This window comes from Sorex araneus, chromosome 11 (genome assembly GCF_027595985.1).
Source record: "Sorex araneus isolate mSorAra2 chromosome 11, mSorAra2.pri, whole genome shotgun sequence".
In the NCBI taxonomy this organism is placed as follows: domain Eukaryota; kingdom Metazoa; phylum Chordata; class Mammalia; order Eulipotyphla; family Soricidae; genus Sorex; species Sorex araneus.
This window is the reverse complement of record NC_073312.1, coordinates 10,219,674-10,239,160: the sequence shown is the minus strand read 5'-3', so window position 1 is coordinate 10,239,160 and position 19,487 is coordinate 10,219,674.

The following is a 19,487-nucleotide window of genomic DNA, read 5'->3' as shown; positions in this document are numbered from 1 at the left end:
AAAGGGGAAACAATGGCTCGGATAGGCTTAGTGGTATGACTAAAGTCCCCCAGATAATGAGCAATAGAATTGCAATTAGAAACTCCTTCTCCTGCATCCCCAGACATACTTCTATGGCCTCTTGATCAAATTAGGGAAAAGTTAAAATTAAAATTTATCTTCCTAATTCCCTTCTTCTAGGCATATTAGAAGAATGAATCATTGTGGGTAACTAGACGAAGAACTCTAATTGCAGGTCTCTGAAAATGGAGTTTAATTACATAGTTACATATGTGATTTATCAACCAGTTTTGATCGTTGACAATTCCCTTTAAAGAATTCTTTTCCACTAAAAATTAAAATAATGTATTTTTTAATCTGCCCTGGAATGCTTTGTTTTCATTCAAATAAAGAGGTGACTATTTTGTATAAGTGTCATGATTTCTAAGCAATTGGTCTAATATCTAAGGTATTCATTTCTAGTACATTTATCATGATTAGGTCTGAAACTACAATGCTTCATCCTGAAACAATATTCATTTTGTGGACAAAGCTTAGCAACAGAAATTTGCCTGAAGTGAGACATCATGCATTAAAAGCCCCCAAATCTTTCATTCCTGACTCCCTTTGGGAAGGGATCTTCCCCAGTCCCTTCTATATTAGATGTTGCTGGCATAGATTTGGTTTTGCCTGAAGGAGGGATCTTGTCAAAGGAGCAGAAAAAGTTTTCCCATGTTCCTGAGGCAAACCAGTATTAAAGAATGAAAGAGCCGGATGTTGGCGAGATCAGGACACAACTTTGAATCATGACTGTTCTCACAGGCACTGATTAACTTCTGACGCAGCTCAAGTGATATTGCCAATCTGCTTCTAAGTTTGTTCTTCAGGTCTCAAGAAGGTCAGACTCCTCCTACTCCTCCCCCAACTAAGAGGGTATAACTTGACCATCATTGAGACGTTCTTCTGTTTTCCACTTTACTGGGTATTACTGCTCAGAAGAGTCAATCTGTTGAAAGGTATGGTTTGTACAGAGCAGAATCAAGATTCCCATTCAAGTAGAATCTCCTTCATTTTTTTTTTATTTAATACAGCTTGTAAAATGGAGTCAAGAATATCAGGCTTGGAGCCAGCTGATGGGCAGAAGAAATTGAACCCTAAAAGTATAGTGTGGGGATGGAAAAAGGGCCGTAGTTTTGGATGTAAATGATGTGGCTGCTGCTTCGTGCTGCAGCATTACCTTTTTTTTTTTTTTTTTTTTTTTGCTTTTTGGGTCACACCCAGCAATGCTCAGGGGTTACTCCTGGCTTTGCACTCAGGAATTACTCCTGGTAGTGCTTGGGGGACCATATGGGATGCCGGGGATCGAACCCGGGTCAGCCGCGTGCAAGGCAAACGCCCTACCCGCTGTGCTATCGCTCCGGCCCTGCAGCATTACCTTTGCAGACAGCGGGTCCTTCTGCCTCTCCTCCTTCTACTAGGGCTGACTCAAAGGAGTTATCAGGCCACAGCCAGGTAGGATTTCCTCTACCTGAGGAGAAAACGATGCACTAAGCAAGAAGCAGGCCCTTAGACAGTCAGCTTGTTTGTCTACACTCCAGAGGTCATTATGAGAAGTCACTGACTAATGGTACCCTAGGAAGTGTCCATTTGCAGTACTAATTTTTCTATCGCACTAGCACTGTAGCACTATCATCCCGTTGTTAATCGATTTGCTTGAGCGGGCACCAGTAACATCTCCATTGTGAGACTTGTTGTTACTGTTTTTGGCATATCAAATACACCACGGGTAGCTTGCCAGGTTCTTCCATGTCTTTTTTTTTTTTTTTTGCTTTTTGGGTCACACCCGGCAATGCACAGGGGTTACTCCTGGCTCTGCACTCAGGAATTACCCCTGGCGGCGCTTAGGGAACCATATGGGGTGCTGGGAATCGAACCTGGGTTGGCCACACGCAAGGTAAATGCCCTACCTGCTGTGCTATTGCTCCAGCCCCAGGTTCTTCCATGTCTATTGCACTAAAGAGTAGTAATTTAGAGCCCAGCCATTGGAGAGTTCACACACCTCCCTCCAGAGGCATCCAAAAGACCTCTTGCCAAGATTTAGAGTTCTCGCCCAGTGTGCACAACAGTTCTTTCAAGCTGCCCAAGGGTTTTGATACTCAAAAGATATATTTTGGAGGAACTGGAGCAATAGCACAGCAGGTAGGGCGTTTGCCTTGCATGTGGCCGTCCCGGGTTCGATTCCCAGCATCCCATATGGCCCCCTGAGCACCTCCAGGAGTAATTCCTGAGTGCAGAGCCAGGAGTAACCCCTGTGCAACACTGGGTGTGACCCAAAAAAGCAAATATATATATTTTTTTTTAAATGAGCGCAGGAGCTAGAGAGATAGTACAGTAGGTATGGTGCTTGCCTCGCACCCAACCGACCTGAGTTTGATCCCCACCATCCCATATGGTCTCCTGAGCCCTCCATGAGTGATTCCTGAGTGTAGAGCCAGAAGTAACCCCTGAGCAATGCTGGGTGTGGCTCAAAAACAAACAAAGAAAAATGTAATGGTTTAGGAGACAGGGGTATTGGTTTTATATTAATATTGCTTTCCCATAGTCTTTTCCCTTTCTGTGCTTCAACTATTAATTGAGACAAAATTAAATAAATTTGAGGCCAGAGTGATAGCACAGCAGAAAGGACATGTGCCTTGCATGCAGCTGACCTGGGTTCAATCCTTGGCATCCATATGGTCTACCTGTGTATTGCCTGGAGTAACTCCTGAATGCAGAGCCAGGAGTAAGCCCTGAGTATCAGCGGGTATGACCCCCCAAAAAATAAGTAAAAGTAAAAGTAAATAAATTTTCAAATGATTCAAACAAAATAAATAGAGGCAGTGGAAGTTAAGTTTCTAAGGATCCTTCTAACTCTGATAGTCTAAGACAATGATTCATCTTTTGCAAAGTCATAGATTCCTTTAAAAATCTGATAAATGACCATCTTCCCTCAATACTAGTGCCCATAACTTCAAAAAATCCTAAAATTCCTAATGTTATATTGGTATTCCAGTATGAGCTCTGGAGTTGGACAGGTCTGGCATGAAGGTAGGAATATGTCTGCATTATATCTAGTTATCTATTTCTGTGCCTGCCTTGGGAAAGTCTCTTACCACTGAGTCTCGTGCAGAAAAATGGCCCCAGTAATACCTTCCTCACAATATTGCTGTGAGAATGGGAAATAGTTATAGATAAGTGTTTCCTCATAGAAGGTGCTCAATAAATGGCAGCTAAAGGGGAGAGGGGGGGAAGGATAATGGTACCTGTCATGGGTGCTCAGGGAATCTTAGTTTTCTTTCTTTCCTGTAGTAACCAGCCGCTAATCTATACTTCAAGTGTTCCATAAATATTGTTGCTTGACTCTATGCTATCTTAAATGCTCTTCTCTGTCAAGCTGTTCTAATAATGGAGGATTGCTCCTTCCACTCAGCTGGACTATTTCAAGTCTCCAAACATCTCTTTGTATCCAGTCTCTTTCCACATCCCATCCTACTCGGCATTGTCACATTAATCTCCCAGAAACCAATACTTAAATTGTGACATTCTCAACAGCTCACCAACTTCTAGTGATCTACCATGTTTTTAAGCATTTCACTAATTTTTTTCTGCCTGTGAAATAATAATGGCAATTTATTTTCAGATCTTACCATATGCCAAGCCTGGACTCAGTGAATATATTATTTTATTTAATCCTCTCAACAGTCCTACAGGCAATTTTCTATACACACAATTGAATATAATCTTTAAAATTTACCTAATTTTGACTCTACCATTTATTAGCTATATAATCATTTAATCTGTGTCCCCATCTGGAGAAAGAAATTATTTCAGAAAATATTGTGAAGATATCAAAGGGGATGATGTGCATAATTTGAAATCTTTTCAGGAGTCCAGTAAGACTTAACCACAAGGTGAAAAATTATAGAAACTAGAGAAAAAGAAAAGACTTGGCCATAAACATGCTAAATTGGAAGTTTAGATCATAGCCATCTTATAGAAATATTTGGTCACAGCCATCCTAGGGAAACTGCATTTGATCCTAGGATATAAAAAACACTGAAGAGTTTTAAGCAGCATGGCTTAGGCTAGCTCAGCATTTGAGAAGCATCACTGTGACTGCAATATGGACAACTGGCTGTAGGAAAGAAAAACTAAAGTTAGGGAATTATTACAGCAATACAGGCACTGAAGCGATGGTGGCCTGGACTAGAACAGAACTAATGAAGCAAGAAGGAAGTATCATCTCCTAAGAGTCTTAATAGGTGTAGCTTGAAACCCACTATTTCCCCAGTTACTGAGTTCTGCACCGCTTTCTTTCATGCTATAACTAAGAAAGATTTTCCTTTAGTTGTCTAATATATCTCCCTTCTGGGCTATAGTTAACTGATTCAAGAGGAAACAGACCTTTGGATCACAATCACCATATTATAGCCAAAGAGCTAGGAGCTGTCTCTAGCAAAGATTTCCACCTTCTTCAAGAGGCTATGGCAGCAGCTTTAGCTAAATAACTAGAAAATGGAGTATTTAAAATTAAAATTTGGAGCTGGAGCAATAGCACCGCGGGTAGGGCATTTGCCTTGCATGCAACCTACCCGGGTTTGAATCCCAGCATCCCATATGGTCCCCTGAGCACCGCCAGGAGTAATTCCTAAGTGCAGAGCCAGGAGTAACCCCTGTGCATTGCCGGGTGTGACCTAAAATTTTTTTTAAAAAATTAAAATTCAATAGTATTGCTCTTTTTGAAGAGTGTCTACATACCATAGAGAGAAAGGAAAGTTTTTTTAGTCTTTAATAACTCCCAGTGGTGGTTGTCTTCCATAAGATGCTAGAACTCATCTTTTAAAAAATGAAATTAGGGGGGCAGAGCAATAGTACAGTTGGTAGAGCATTTACTTGCCTTGTGCTCAACCCAGGTTCAATTTCCAGCATTCTAGATTGTTCCCAAGCCTGACAGGAGTATATTCCTGAGCTCAGAGCCACGAGTAAGCCCCGAGCAAAAACAAACAAAAAAACCTAAAAAATTATGTTTTAAAAAACTATCACATTGCAAACAACAATGCCCAAAAGAAGAGAGAGAGACAGAGAGACAGAGATAGAGACAGAGACAGAGACAGAGACTGAGAAACAGAGAGAGAGAGAATATAGAGACATAGGGGCCGGAGCGATAGCACAGCGGGTAGGGCGTTTGCCTTGCACGCGGCCGACCCGGGTTCGATCCCCGGCATCCCATATGGTCCCCCAAGCACTGCCAGGAGTAATTCCTGAGTGCAAAGCCAGGAGTAACCCCTGAGTATCGCTGGGTGTGACCCAAAAAGCAAAAAAAAAAAAAGAGAATATAGAGACATAGAGACAGGCTGGATGGGGGGTTGGGGATGATAATGGGAGGGAAACTGGGACCACTGGTGCTTGGAAATGTCCACTGGTGGAGGGAGGGCTGTTGGAACACTGTATGACTGAAACCTAATCAAAAACAGCTTTGTAAGGGTCTATCTCACAGTGATTCAATTAAAAAAAAAAAAACCCTACCAGGGCAGGGGCCAGAGTGATAGTAGAGTGGGTAGGTTGCTTGCCTTGCATGCAGCCAACCTGGATTTGATCCCCAGTACCCAATATAGTTTCCAGAGCCCACCAGGAGTGATCCTTGAGCATAGAGTCAAGGGTGAGCCTTGAGCACAGCCAGGTGTAGCAAAAAAAAAATATTTAAAAAACTATCAGAGTTAATAAATGAGTTCATCAAGTTACAGGAAACAAGATCAATATTTGGGGGAAGGGTGGTTACACCTAGAAATGCACAGGGGTTACTCTGGCTCTGCACTCAGGAATTACTCCTGGCGGTGCTCAGGGGACCATATGCGATGCTGGGAATCAAGCCCGGGTCGGCTGCGTGCAAGGCAAACGCTCTACCCACTGTGCTATTGCTCCAGACCCAAGATCAATATGTTTTAAAAAGTAGTCGGATTCCCAGTTCAATTCCAGCCCTCTATTCTACGTAGACAGGAGATATTCTTTAGCGAGCTCAGCACTCTTACATTTGTCTCCTTTACTGACCTCGATTCATTTAGCACAAATTTATTTAACACAAATCATCTCAGGGAATCTACCTATTGTGGGAAGAGGGAGTGGTTTGAGCCTCGCCTTGCAGTGCTCAGGGCTATTCCAAATTGTGTACTCAGGAGTGACCTCTGGCAGAGCTCAGTGGTTCCAGGGATTCACACCAGCCTCCAGTTCACACAGCCGCATGCAAGGCAAGTGCCTTATCTCCTGCGCTATTTCTCCAGCCCATCAAAATCTACCTTTTAAACGTCTTACTCTTATACTTTGGGAAAGGGTGGTTGGGTAGGACAGGGTGGTCACATGCAGCGGTGCTCAAGGTTTATTCCTGGCCCTCTGCTTCTGCCCAGGGATCACTCCTAAGTGGTGCTCGGGAAAGCATATGTGCTGTCAGGGATCCAACTTGGATCAGCCCTATGCAAGGTAAGGACTGCCAGCTGTACTAGCTCTCTGGACCCCTTCCTACACTTTGATCTCTATCACTCTTACTCTCTATCTCACTGTCTAGCTCTCCTTCCCTGAGGAAAGCACTGGAAAATGTATTGACTCTAAATTGAAAGCCACAAGATATAACTAAAAAAAATTTTTTTAAAGAACGTCTATTTAAGCTAGCCAGTAAGACTTCTACCCTGTTCCCAGATTTAACTGCTAGAAATGTCGAGAACTATATCCCTGGTTACAGGACATAGTTATTGCGGTTATTAGAAGACATTTCTCTAATGAGTCTTCATGTAAAAGAAAACCTAAAGATACCAGTTGATAGTCAGCAGTCTGTAATGAACCATCCCTACCCTATGTGTAAATTTCCATGCCAACAGGTTAATAAGTCCTATTTGTATGCACTGTAGCACTGTCCTCCTGTTGTTCATTGATTTGCTCAAACGGGCACCAGTAACGTCTCCATTGTGAGACTTGTTGTTACTGTTTTGGGCATATCGAATATGCCACGGATAGCTTGCCGGGCTCTGCTGAGTGAGCAGGACACTCTTGGTAGCTTGCTGGGCTCTCTGAGAGGGACAGAGAAATCAAACTCAAGTCAGCCATGTGCAAGGCAAACACCCTACCCGCTGTGCTATCGCTCAATTTGTGTACCAAAAAGGAAAAAAAATCCTTTGGTCTTTTATGCATCTTTATATTAAACATGAACAAGTTACATTTACATTAAAAGAGGCTCCAAATGATATTAACCTCAGAAATATGAGGAAAGTTTTAAACAACAGAGTATTTTTTATTAAGGGTAGGGGCATCGGACCACATCTGGGCTTGTTCCTTGGCCTACTCCTGGCTTTGTGCTCAGGGATCTCTCCTGGCTGGGCTTGATGAATCATATGTGGTACTGAGAATCAAACCTGGGTTGCCCACTGTACTATTTCTCTAGCCCCAGAATAATTTTTAAAAAACACTTAAAGCAACGCTGTCCAATATAACTGTCTATAATGATGGAAATATGTACCTTCTGGTACTTTGGCCCTAGAATACTGAACTATAGTTAATAAAAACTAAGAAATTTTCATTGAATTTCATTAAATATATGGGACCAGATGAATCAAAATGTTAATCACAAATAAGAAATATTATTTTATATGAGGGCTGGAGCGATAGCACAGCAGGGAGGGCATTTGCCTTATACACGGCCAACCTGGGTTCAATTCCTCCGTCCCTCTCAGAGAGCATGGCAAGCTACCGAGAGTATCCCGCCCACATGGCAGAGCCTGGCAAGCTACCGGGGCATATTTGGTATGCCAAAAGCAGTAACAACAAGTCTCACAATGGAGACATTACTGGTGCCTGCTCGAGCAGATCAAGGAACAATGGGATGCAGTGACAGTGACATTTTATATGATAAAACTGAAAATATGAAAATATCACTAGGGACAATAGAAGGTAAATTTGTCCAGTTACTGTCCTAAATGCATTATAGCATATTAGCTCATTCAAAATACTGACAGAAATTAGGGAGGAGATAAGAAAATTAAAGGATCAATACAGAAATCCACTATCAGTTTTGGGGGGAGGGGGAAGACAGGGTAAAAGGCAGGATAAAAACTCTCGAAGGTTGCGAGTATTTTCTTTATCTTGGATATTAGCCCTTTATCTGAGATGTTGAGTGTGAATATTCTCTCTCATACAGTTGTGTATCATTTAATTTTAGCCCCTGCTTCTTTAGTCATGCAGCAACTCTCAGTTGGCAATTGTTTCCTGAATGCTCCCCTTACCATAGCTGAATAAAAAAAAATTTCTGGCAAAAAAAAAACCTCTCCAAGAAATAATGCAAAATCATTTCCCAATGAAGGACTATGAGTTACCAGATTGAAAAGTTCCACTGAGCATCAGCACGAGGCCACAAAAATACATACCCCAGAGTGACTCATTTAAAAAAAAAAACTTCCTGAAAGAAATAACAGTCACAGGTGAAAGATTACAAATCAGAAGACCATTCGACTTGACCGAAAGACTGAGGTCTTGACAGCTAAAAGAAAAAGCAAGTCTGAAAACTCTGAGAAAGAATCACTGCAACCCAGAATTTACATTCAAGTAAATAATCATGTAAGTGTAGGGATAAAGTAGCGAAACTTTTAGATGTGCGAATTCAGGGGAGAAATTGCTTATGTGAGTATGCCCTAAAGGGCAACTGAAGACGTGTTCTACCCAAACAAGGGAGTTAATAGTCATATACAGAAAGACAGAATCCAGAAAACAGCTTCCAACCTAAGGATAATGATCTCCAGCGTAACAGTGAATAAAGGGTCTAGGAAAATAGCTGTGAAGTAGACAAAGAGAGCCAGAAGGCTCCGTTACAGAAGAATAGGAACATCAAAGACAGATGTCCCTCAAAAGAGGGAACCGAAAAACTTTCTCATGTATATAAGTCCGTTGAAAGGGGAGTTACATTCAAGCCAATTTTAAATGAGTTAATACACAGACGAATTAACTAAAAAAAATAAAAGAACAATTAATGTCAGGAAAATGAAAGTTGTTCCCAAGATGACTTATTGACAAATACAGTACACAACTCAACCGTTAACAGGATTTATATCATTATAATTACATAAATATTAAATTTTGGACTAATCCCCTGCTCCCCACCCCATTTTTTAGGCTAGCTCAGGCACACACTGGGGGTGCACCCTAACCACTACTCCACATCCTGGTCAGGAAAAGTAATTTTCAGATGGGGATTCTGATTGATTGGGGTTCGGTAATTAGTCATAAATTCACATGCCTAGTAAAAGCGGCAGACAGAATTTAAAGTCCAAGTTTTGCCACTCTGACCGTATTGTTGGGGTTGGCTTGAAGATTAGGGTACGTCCTGCAGGATCCGCAGCCTGAGTTGTTCGTAACAGCTTCCTAACTCACGACCTTCCCAGGTTAAGGAAATTTGCTCAGCCAGAACCGGACCCAGTTCCTCCTTCTGAACATAGAGAAGCAGCTTGACCACAGATCACTTCGAATTATTTATTGTAGAATTGCAAAAGCCCCTCCCGTGATTCTGCAGACATCAGTACCGATCGGCACACTTTTCCACAGAGCTCAGATGAGCCCTCAGAAGCCCCTGCACCTCGGTACCCCACGCAGTCACCACCGATCAATCCAATTTAGCTGCGGAGTTGAAAGTTATTTGCCACCCTCCCACTTGTCCCTGAACAGAAATAGGAAACTCAGGAGGAGAACCTGAAAATAAAATAATGTTTAGAAAGGAGTGCTGATACTAATGCGTTAACCAGAGCCAACATCCCTGAGGAGATCAAAGACAGCTTATCTACTTCCATTCTCCCCACCTACAGCCTATAGCTGGGTGGGGGTGGGGGGACTCAAAGCTCCATCACCTCCCTGCACCTGTCTGGTTCAGTAACTCCGTTACTGAATAGCAATCCTTCCCCAAAGCTTTTGCCCACCCAATAAAGAATAAAGATCTTTAGGGACCGAGGATTGTACAGCGGGTAGGACACTTGTCTTGCATATAACTAATGGAGGTTCACAAGTATGTGGGACTTTGTGATTGAAAACTCCGGATCAATGGAACCGGGAATGGGGACCCTTCACCCATATCCCCCTGCTTCCAGCAATTCAGCAGTCACGCCCATAAACCACCTCTAACTGATGCCAGATAATCTTGTCATTGTCCACCATCCAGAGTTGCATGTCCTTCTTTCCCAGAAGGGAGCATAACAGAACATACACCATAACAATGCTGCTAGACCCCACGCGAGGCTGTTTCATTCAGGGCGCCCCAGAGAGGGGCGGGTGAGACCCCTCCCCACCCCAAGAGACCCAGGCCCAGCAGCCAAAAACCTCTCTCTCTCTCTCTCTCTCTCTCTCTCTATATATATATATATATATATATACATATATACATATATATCACTGTAACATCGTATCACTGTCATCCCGTTGCTCATCAATTTGCTAGAGGATGCACCAGTAATATCTCTATTGTGAGACTTGTTGTTACTGTTTTTGGCATATCAAATACGCCACGAGTAGCTTGCCAGGCTCTGCAGTGTGGGCGAGATACTCTCGGTAGCTTGCTGGGCTCTCCTTGTATGCATATAAATATATATGCATATATGTGCATATATATTATGCACACAAGGCTCAACCTTTAACAACATGTTAGTGATCTCTTATAGAAGGGCTTAATGGCCCCTGGGTGAAATACAACAATCTTCACACTCTTTCCCCCAAGGAAACATTTTTTGGAGCATTTTCAGCAGTTTTTCACAACAAACAATACAAAATCAATTATTTTGGATCTGCTTTGGGGCAGAGTTTGGGGTTCAGGATAGAAACATCCAAAATATGGTGGTGGGAAGGTATAATGGTGGTGGAATTGGTGTTCAAATATTAAATGCAATAAAATATTATGAATTACTTTATAAAATAAAAAACTTAAAATAAAAAAATTTTTAATTAAAAAAAAATAACTAATATAGGCTCAATCCCCAGCATCCCATCCAGTCCCTCGAGCCTGAACACAGAGCCAGGAGTAAGGTCTGAGTAGAGGGAGGGAGGGGGGGAGGAAAAAAACAGAGGAAGGAAGGAAGGGAGGAAGGGACAAGGGAGGAAGGAAGAGAGGAGGGAGGAAGGGAGTGGAGGGAGGGAGGAAGGGAAGAAGGAAAGGAGGAAGAGAGGAAGAGAGGAGGGAGGGAGTAAGAGGAGGGAGGGAGGAAGGGAAGAAGGAAAGGAGGAAGGGAGGAAGAGAGGAGGGAGGAAGGAAGGGAGGAAGGGAATTTAGCTTGGATTCAAGACTGACCTTATTCACCACACTCTGGTCTCCTCTGCACTCAGCATGCCTCCCCCTCCTTCTCTACATCTCCTTTTCTTTCTCCGCCCCCGTGCCCCGCAAGGCAGTCATGCTAAGGCGGGAGCCACCTTCCCCAGCCCGCCACCCCGCGCCCAAGCCACCCCCGAGCCAGTCCCTTGGCCTCTGACACCTGTGGGCATCTGGGCCCAAACCTCACACTTGGCATTGTGCTCCCTGGGAAGGGAAGAGCCAGACTTGGGGCGGTGAGCCGCCCGGGCACAGCACCCTTCTCCTGAAAGCTGCCCTGGCCCTGAAGCCACATGGGGCACCCCCTTCTCCTTCCCCTGGGATCTGCGCAAAGGCAGTCCTAGGAGACACCCCAGAGATTGTACCCCAAATCCCACACCTGAGGAGCCACAGACCCCCAAGCCGCATTTGCTGGGGTCACACCCAAGGTAGCATCACTGAGGCCTCACCCCCTGAGGTCTCAACTCCCTGAGCCCTCACCCCATAAGGCCACACCCCCAGAGGTTTCAAACCCCAGACCTCATCCCCTAAGGCCACAACCCCTGAGGTCTCACCCCTGAGACCTCATCCCCCAAGACACCCCTGAGGCCTCACAGCCCCTGAGGTCTCCCCCCTGAGGCCTCACCCCCTGAGACCTCTCTCCCTAAGGCACCCCCTGAGGCCACACCCCTGAGGCCTCACTCCCTGAAGATTCCTGTCTGAGGCCAGATCCCCTGAGACCTCAACCACTGAGGAACTCACCCCTTGGGCTATACCCCTGAGGCCATATCCCCTGAGGCCTCACCCCTGAGTTCTCACTTCTTAAAGCCACACACACACACACACACACACACACACACACACACACACACATACACACACTGTGGCAGGGTGGTGGCTGACCTCTTCAGAGTTTGACTTTCTTTCTTTTTTTTTTTTCAATTTTTAAAATTTTATTGAATCACTATGAGCTTGACTTTCAAGGACACTTCCAACACTTTCTTTGTCTGGTGCTGGGCACCAACGTCCAGAAAGCCCACCAAGTGAGGTGACCAATGAGGAGCTATCCCACCCTTGCACCCTCCTGCCTCCGGGTTTTTCGACCTCGGCTGCAACTCAGGGCTGCCTCCCTGGACTTTGGAGCCAACACCCCCCCCACACACACACACACATACACACACACATACCCTGCTTCAAGTAATGCATCTAATTCTCTCTCTGTCTCAGGGAACGAGTTACAAATTTCCCCTTAATCCCAATCACTCTCAGTCACCTCTAGTCAGTTGCAAACATCTGTTGAGATACCTGGGAACATGTAACAGGATCCCATCCTCTCTTCTTCACCTCTTCTGCAGCAGTGGCTCCACCACCACCACCACGCCCTCACCATCACCCTCTCTTGTCCTATTGGTTGTCTGCCTCAAAATCCTAGTGCTCCTGAGATTCTCTCCATAATGCCAGCGTCTTTCCAAAGGTCAGCTTGAGATGATGCCATGATCTCCTTGGGACAACATTTCTAGTGATTCCCCATCATCTTGAATGCTTTAGTTCATTAACAAGATATATATATATATACATATATGTAATGAATGATATATATCATGTATATATGTGTGTGTATAAATAAATTTTTATATATAATGGCCCGTGAGCATTTATCCTCTCTCCTACCAAGTAGTCCACAAGCAAAATCTTGTAACTGGGGTGGAGCAAAAGACTGCTGGCAGGGGCCCAACTGGTGGAGAGGAGACGGGCCACAACAAGGAAAACTAGGTCAGAAGAGGCCACCATCAGAATAAGGTTGATTAAGAAACACTGTTCTAGCTTCTCAGTGCTCCCATCTAGCATGTTCTTTCCCATAACACTTGATGCAAGTTAAGTTCCCCCATGAAATGGAAACAGTAGCACGAAAGACGCTCAGGAGGGTCTTCTCCAAATTTTCCAAGGTGGAAGGGAAAAGAAGGAAGCCGAATGGTGGTAGTCAGCTGCGTATGGAGTCCCCAAAGAACTTACACCATCACTCCCGAGCATGTGGGAGGAGGGAGGAGTATAGAACTAGTCAGAGCTGGAGTGTGAGCAAGGAAATGAGCAAGGAGGCTCTCTTCCACTGCAGCAGTCCCCAAAGGCGACTGACAGCTGGAGTCTGCCGAGTTGTTAGGATAATCATCTATCATCTTAATGAAAATGCTGTGTTTGGGCCAGAAAGATGGCACGGGGTTTTAGGCATTTGCTTTACATGTTGCCAATTCCGGCACAATCACGGGCTCCACATATGATCCCCTGAGCTCCTCCAGGACTGACGCCTGAGCACAGAGCCAGAGTAAGCACTGAGCAAGCCAGGGGTGATCCAAACTTGACAGTCCCCACCCCCCCTAAAAAAAATTGCTCTGCTTATTGATAGGGGTGGGACCAGTCTAGAAAAGCAGGGATAGTAAAATTTTTTTTTGCTTTTGCTTTTTTTGGTCACACCCGGCAATGCTCAGGGTTATTCCTGGCTCTGCACTTTGGAATTACCCCTGGCAGTGTTTAGGGAACCATATGGGATGCTGGGAATCGAACTCAGGTTGGCAGCATGCAAGGCAAATGCCCTACCCACTGTGCTATAGCTCTAGCCCTTTAAATTTTGTTATGACTTGCTGACCCATAATTTCAAGTTACTTCCTCATGAAAAGACTTTAGGCCAACTGCCTCAGTGTGTGGAAGGGGAAACTGAGACCCAAGGAAAATCTCAAACCATCAGCTACCACAGTGACACAGTCTTATGATAATTCCTAATATTTGGATGTCTGCTTTTACTAGGTTCTACCAGATGCTTTATGTGTCTTATCTAATTAACTATTCATAAAAATTCTATGAGGAAACTACCATTATTGTCTTCATTTGACATATAATGAAAACAGGCTTAAAGCAACCAGCTGAGCAATTTATTCAAAATTACACAGTAATTAAGTGGTAGATCTGGGATTTGAACCCAAGTCACTCTGACTGTAAAGCCCACACACAAGTAACCACTGAGAATTTTTATTTTTTCTTAGTATAGCACAGCATCATCCTGAACCTTGTGAGATAAGGAGAAGGGTGTGTGTGTGTGTGTGTGTGTGTGTGTGTGTGTGCATTATTTATAAGAGTGGGTAGACCACTCCACACAAAACATCATATATGTTCTCTGTTGTGGGGGTATTAAGCAGTTCTTGAATAACTGCATTCATTTGTGAAATATAAAATAAGATAATATGAGACTGACACCCAAGGACAGTAGAGACAAAGGCCAGGAATATTGCTCCATGGTTGGAAGCCTGCCTCATGAGCTGGGGGAGAAGGCCACTGAAATAGAGAAGGGATCACTAAGTCAATGATAGTTGGAGGGATCGTTCGGGATGGGAGATGTGTGCTGAAAGTAGACAAAGAACCAAACATGAAGGCTCTCAGTATCTGTGTTGCAAACCATAACACCCAAAAGTATAGAGAGAGTATGGGGGAAATTGTCTGCAATAGGAGCAAGGGGAGGGATGGGGGGGATACTGGGGACGGGAACATTAGTGGTGGAAAATGTGCACTAGTGGAGGGATGGGTGTTCGATCACTGTATGACTGAAACTCAGGCATGAAAGCTTTGTAACTGTATCTCACAATGATTCAATAAAAAATTTTTAATATAAAAAAGAAAAAAAGAAGCAGTCCTTGCTTCCAGATAGAAAATACACCTTGTATTTTAAATAAAAGTCAGATAAAAATAAAGTAATGCTCAGCTCCTGCCTCTAATCCATGCCAGTCTTTCTGGATGGACCTGGTGACCTTGCTGCTCCAACAGCTCTAATGGAAAGCCTTCATTTCCAACCAAGAAAAGTGAGCATTTCAGATTCTTCCTGCACATCTTGGAGGGGTTTCGGGGGGTGCCTTCCACCAATTCCCAACTCTGAAGGAGAGCAGTGTGCCCACCAAGGTAATCCAGTTGAATTCATAAAAGACCTTCCCCAAGACATAATAATCCACCAAACGCTATCCCTCTTTCCTCTCTTGCTTTCAAAATAAAATCTATTAGAGCTTAAAAAAAAAAACATTCCAAAATGTAAAGATTTCCCAATGTTGAAATGGTGTTAAATTACAATAGTATGATGGGATCCAAGAAATTCTAAACTGTGTCAGAAACTGTGGATTAATTTGTTTAACAAACATTCATTGTATTCTAGGCTCCGGGGCCAGATGCTAGAGGTTGCAGGGTTTTGGGAATCTGCCATTTAGTATAGTGAGCAGTTCTCAGATGTTAATGTGGCTAAGAAAGTTGTGCTGATTTTGGTGTGGATAAGAATCATTGGGATACTTGGTAAGAATGTACCTTTCTGAGCCCCACTCCCAGAGTTTCTGATTTATCAGGTAAGGCCAAGGTGTAGAAATAAGTGTTCCATTGCATCCCCAGCTGTTTTTAAAGCAAGAGGTGTTTTGTTGTAGCTGGAGAAACCTTGGCACTGTGAATTGTAAATCCCGATCAGTTGTTTGATTTAAATCCCTAAACTCAAAAATGCAGGGGGTTAGAAGAAATACTTTGTTTCTAGTTGCTTCCAGAAACCCTTAGAAAGACTTCCTGGAAAGGTTTCTGAGCCACAGCACATTAGTACCTCACCTGTCTTTTCAAACAGGAGAAAGATCTTGTACCACCCTGAGGTCTTAAGGGAGAGGTGAAAAGAATTTCCCTGGATCAGGTTTAAAAAAAAAAAGTATGGGGGCTGGAGTGATAGCACAGCGGGTAGGGCGTTTGCCTTGCACGCGGCCAACCCGGGTTCGAATCCCAGCATCCCATATGGTCCCCTGAGCACCGCCAGGAGTAATTCCTGAGTGTAGAGCCAGGAGTAACCCCTGTGCATCGCCGGGTGTGACCCAAAAAGCAAAAAGAAAAAAAAAAAGTATGAGTTTAAACTTTGCCAAATGTATGTGAACTGAATGAATCTCCTGCTCTATTTTAAACACGTTTAAGAAGCATAAGAAAGAGGTGTAACGGCTTTCAATATGTCATCCCGGAGAGAAATAGGTGTCAGCATTGGACGCTGACAGAAAGAATAGAGGGAGAAACTTCGACTTCCTGATGAAAGCACCAAGTAAATCCGCAGCAGCTGGTACAGTAGAAAGAGGACTGGAAAAAAGATTCAGCAGATGTGGCTGCAAATAGGCTGGAGAACTCAGATGCCATGAGCCAGACCCTTTGGCTACCAAAAGGAAAGAAATAAAGGAAGAACGGAAGGGGAATGAAGGAAGGGGAAGGAAGGAGAGGGATGGAGAGGAAGAGAGCAGAGAAAGAAATAGAAAGTGAACCCTGAGGGCCAAGGGGACAGAACAAAGCTTTGAATGCAGCTGACCTTGGATCTCCCCCCAGCACCACGTAGGGTCCCCTGGATCCCTGCCAGGAGTGATCCCTGAGCACAGAATAGGAGTAAGCCCTAAGCACTGCTGGGAGTGGCCCCTCACAAAAGGAGAGATCTTTGGCCCCAAGAAAGCTCGGTCCTGTGGCTCTGCCTAGTTATGAGGGCTTGAGTGACTCTTCCACACCTGCATGTGGGTATTAACAATGGGGCTGGAAGAGTGTAGGGCCTCACAGTGCCCACCTGGTAAGCATGTGGTCATGAGTTCAAACCCCTGGTGTCCCTCATGCTCCAGGCGGGATCCTGGAGGCTCTGCTATCTGCGGTCCCTAGCACCACCAATGATTTCCAGCAGAACCACAAAAAGGGCTGCAAGCCCCAGTGAGCACCACAATAAAAACGTATGTGTGAGCACCCCAGCCAGCACAGGTGTGAACCCTGCAGTGACCCCAGGCGAGCACCACTAGCATGATTTCTATGCTCCGACTAATAAGTAGCGCAACGAAGGGAGAGCAGAGCGTCGGCCCAGTGCATAAGCACCACACCCTGATGTGCGACCCTCAGTGGACACCACGGCCAGGTGTGTGCATGACCCTTGCCCACTACAACATAACAACACCAATGAAGGGAAGGGGGACGGGGAGAAAAAAAAAAAACAAGAAATAAACAGAGACCTGCTGAAAGAGAAATAAATGAAAGGCGACTGGACCTTCCAACGTGAGGAGTGAAAAAGTAGGATGGCACAGAGTGCTGAAGGCTGCTTGTTGTGGATGCTCCTGTCTCGGGAATAAGCCAGCCCCGAGTGTGGGTTCAGCTCCCCAAGTCACAGCCCACCTACTCCCCTCACCAATCACCCCCCTCAGCCGTCTTTGGAGAGAAGCTTTCTTTTCCCCTTCTGCTCTGAGCCGATCTGGATGTTGCTTTGTGCACGCCTAAGCTTGAGTTTCCTTTCTCACACACCCCACCCTCCAGCTGTTCTCCTTGACCCCCCAGAAGCCTCTTCTACCTTCTCCCACGCAGAGCCAGCTGTTGTCATGGAGGCCACCTACTTCCTCCCTGGCCTGGCTGTGACTCACTGGTGGGAGGGCAGAGGCCTTGCCAGAGGACCCCAGGGGCCAAGGCAACTTGCTCCAGGCACTTGGGCAAAGAGGGGAAATAAGACAGGCATTGGAATTAAATAAATTGTCTATAAATTGTTTTTTAATTAAAATTACGGTTCTTGTTCTGTGCCGAAGAGTCTCTTTAAAAACAATTGTGCCCCCTGAGTGACAGCCTGGCTGTCCCCAAGCCAGTGAAGGAAGGGAAGGGAGAACAGAGAGGTGACAGATAACTGGTTCTTTCCCCCTTTTCACCGACAAGAAAAAAAAAGCAAAAAAAAAAGAAGAGAAAGAAGAAGAAGAAGAAGAAGAAGAAGAAGAAGAAGAAGAAGAAGAAGAAGAAGAAGAAGAAGAAGAAGAGGAAGAAGAAGAAGAAGAAGAAGAAGAAGAAGAAGAAGAAGAAGAAGAAGAAGAAGAAGAAGATGATGATGATGATGATGATGATGATGATGATGATGATGATGATGATAAAAAGAAGCGGCTGCAGCATCTGCTAAGTGGCCCTCGGCTGAGGTTCCTGGCAAAGACTGAGCTCCTTATGAATCTTAAAACTGTGGTTTTTGTTTTCTTTTGTTTCATAAAATTATACCACCTTCTCCCTCCTCCTCCCTCCTCTCTGTCGGGCCCAGCCAGCAGCCCTGAACGCCAGCCAGAGCCACCCACACTTCAGCCTTGGAGCCACCAGGCAGGCAGAGGATTCCCCAGGTTCAGAGGCTGGAAGTCTGCAGAGAAGACCCAGAGGAAGCAGGGGAGAGCGGGAAGAGAGGAGAGAAGCCCAGAGAGAGAGAGAGAGGAAGAGAGAGAGAGAGATTAAGGGAAGCAAAGGAAGAGAGGGGAGTAAGGAGGGGCCAGGGACAGCGCCCACCCAGGAGAGACAGATCCTGAAAGCACACAGCCTTGCAAACCCCAAGGAAAAGAAAAGGAAGGGAGCAGGGCAGGGAGGGAGCGAGGCTGAGGGGTGTGCAGCGACTTTAAGAAACAAAAGTGGACTGTCAGGGGGCTGTGCCTGTCTGATCCCCGTGAAATGCCCCTGCTCAGGCGCTGCACCGGCTCCATCCAAGCTCTCCAGACCTCCCAGCCCGATCCACACCTCCCGTTCATTTCAATGCGCTTACATGTCATCCAGGCAGAGTACAAGCTCAGGAATGGAGGGGCTCATCCTGGGAGAGCGCCCCAAGGGAAGCACAAGCCCCACCACCCGGGGCTTCAAGCACCGCAAAGAGGGGACAGACTTCTGCAAGCCCCATTCCCGGTTACCTATGCAACAATGATTTGTCTAGCTATTTCACTTTTAGCCCCCTCCGAGTTTCTCTCTGACCACACAGAGCCTTCAACGAAGTATTAACAAGATAAACCTTGTCTATCCTGGTTGCCTGGGGGTACAGAAAATCCCAAGTGTGATGGACCTGGAAATGTGGGCTGGGGACTGTGAGGGACATGAACTATAGTGTACCCAAGACAAGCGCCAGATCAGGGAGCAGGAGTTGGAGGACCCCAGAGTCCAGGGGACAGACATTCATGCCTTAAGCTCAAGCCGGAGTCTGCCTCTGGACCAAAATCCGCCCAAGACCTTTTCCTAGATGTCATCACCAGGAGCCTCAGCATTTAGCTGGGTCTTCTTTTTCTTCCTCTTTAAGATGTTTTTTGTTTTTAACCCTTCAAATACAAGACAAAAATGCAGCTCACATATCATCATAGATATAGATATATATTTTTTT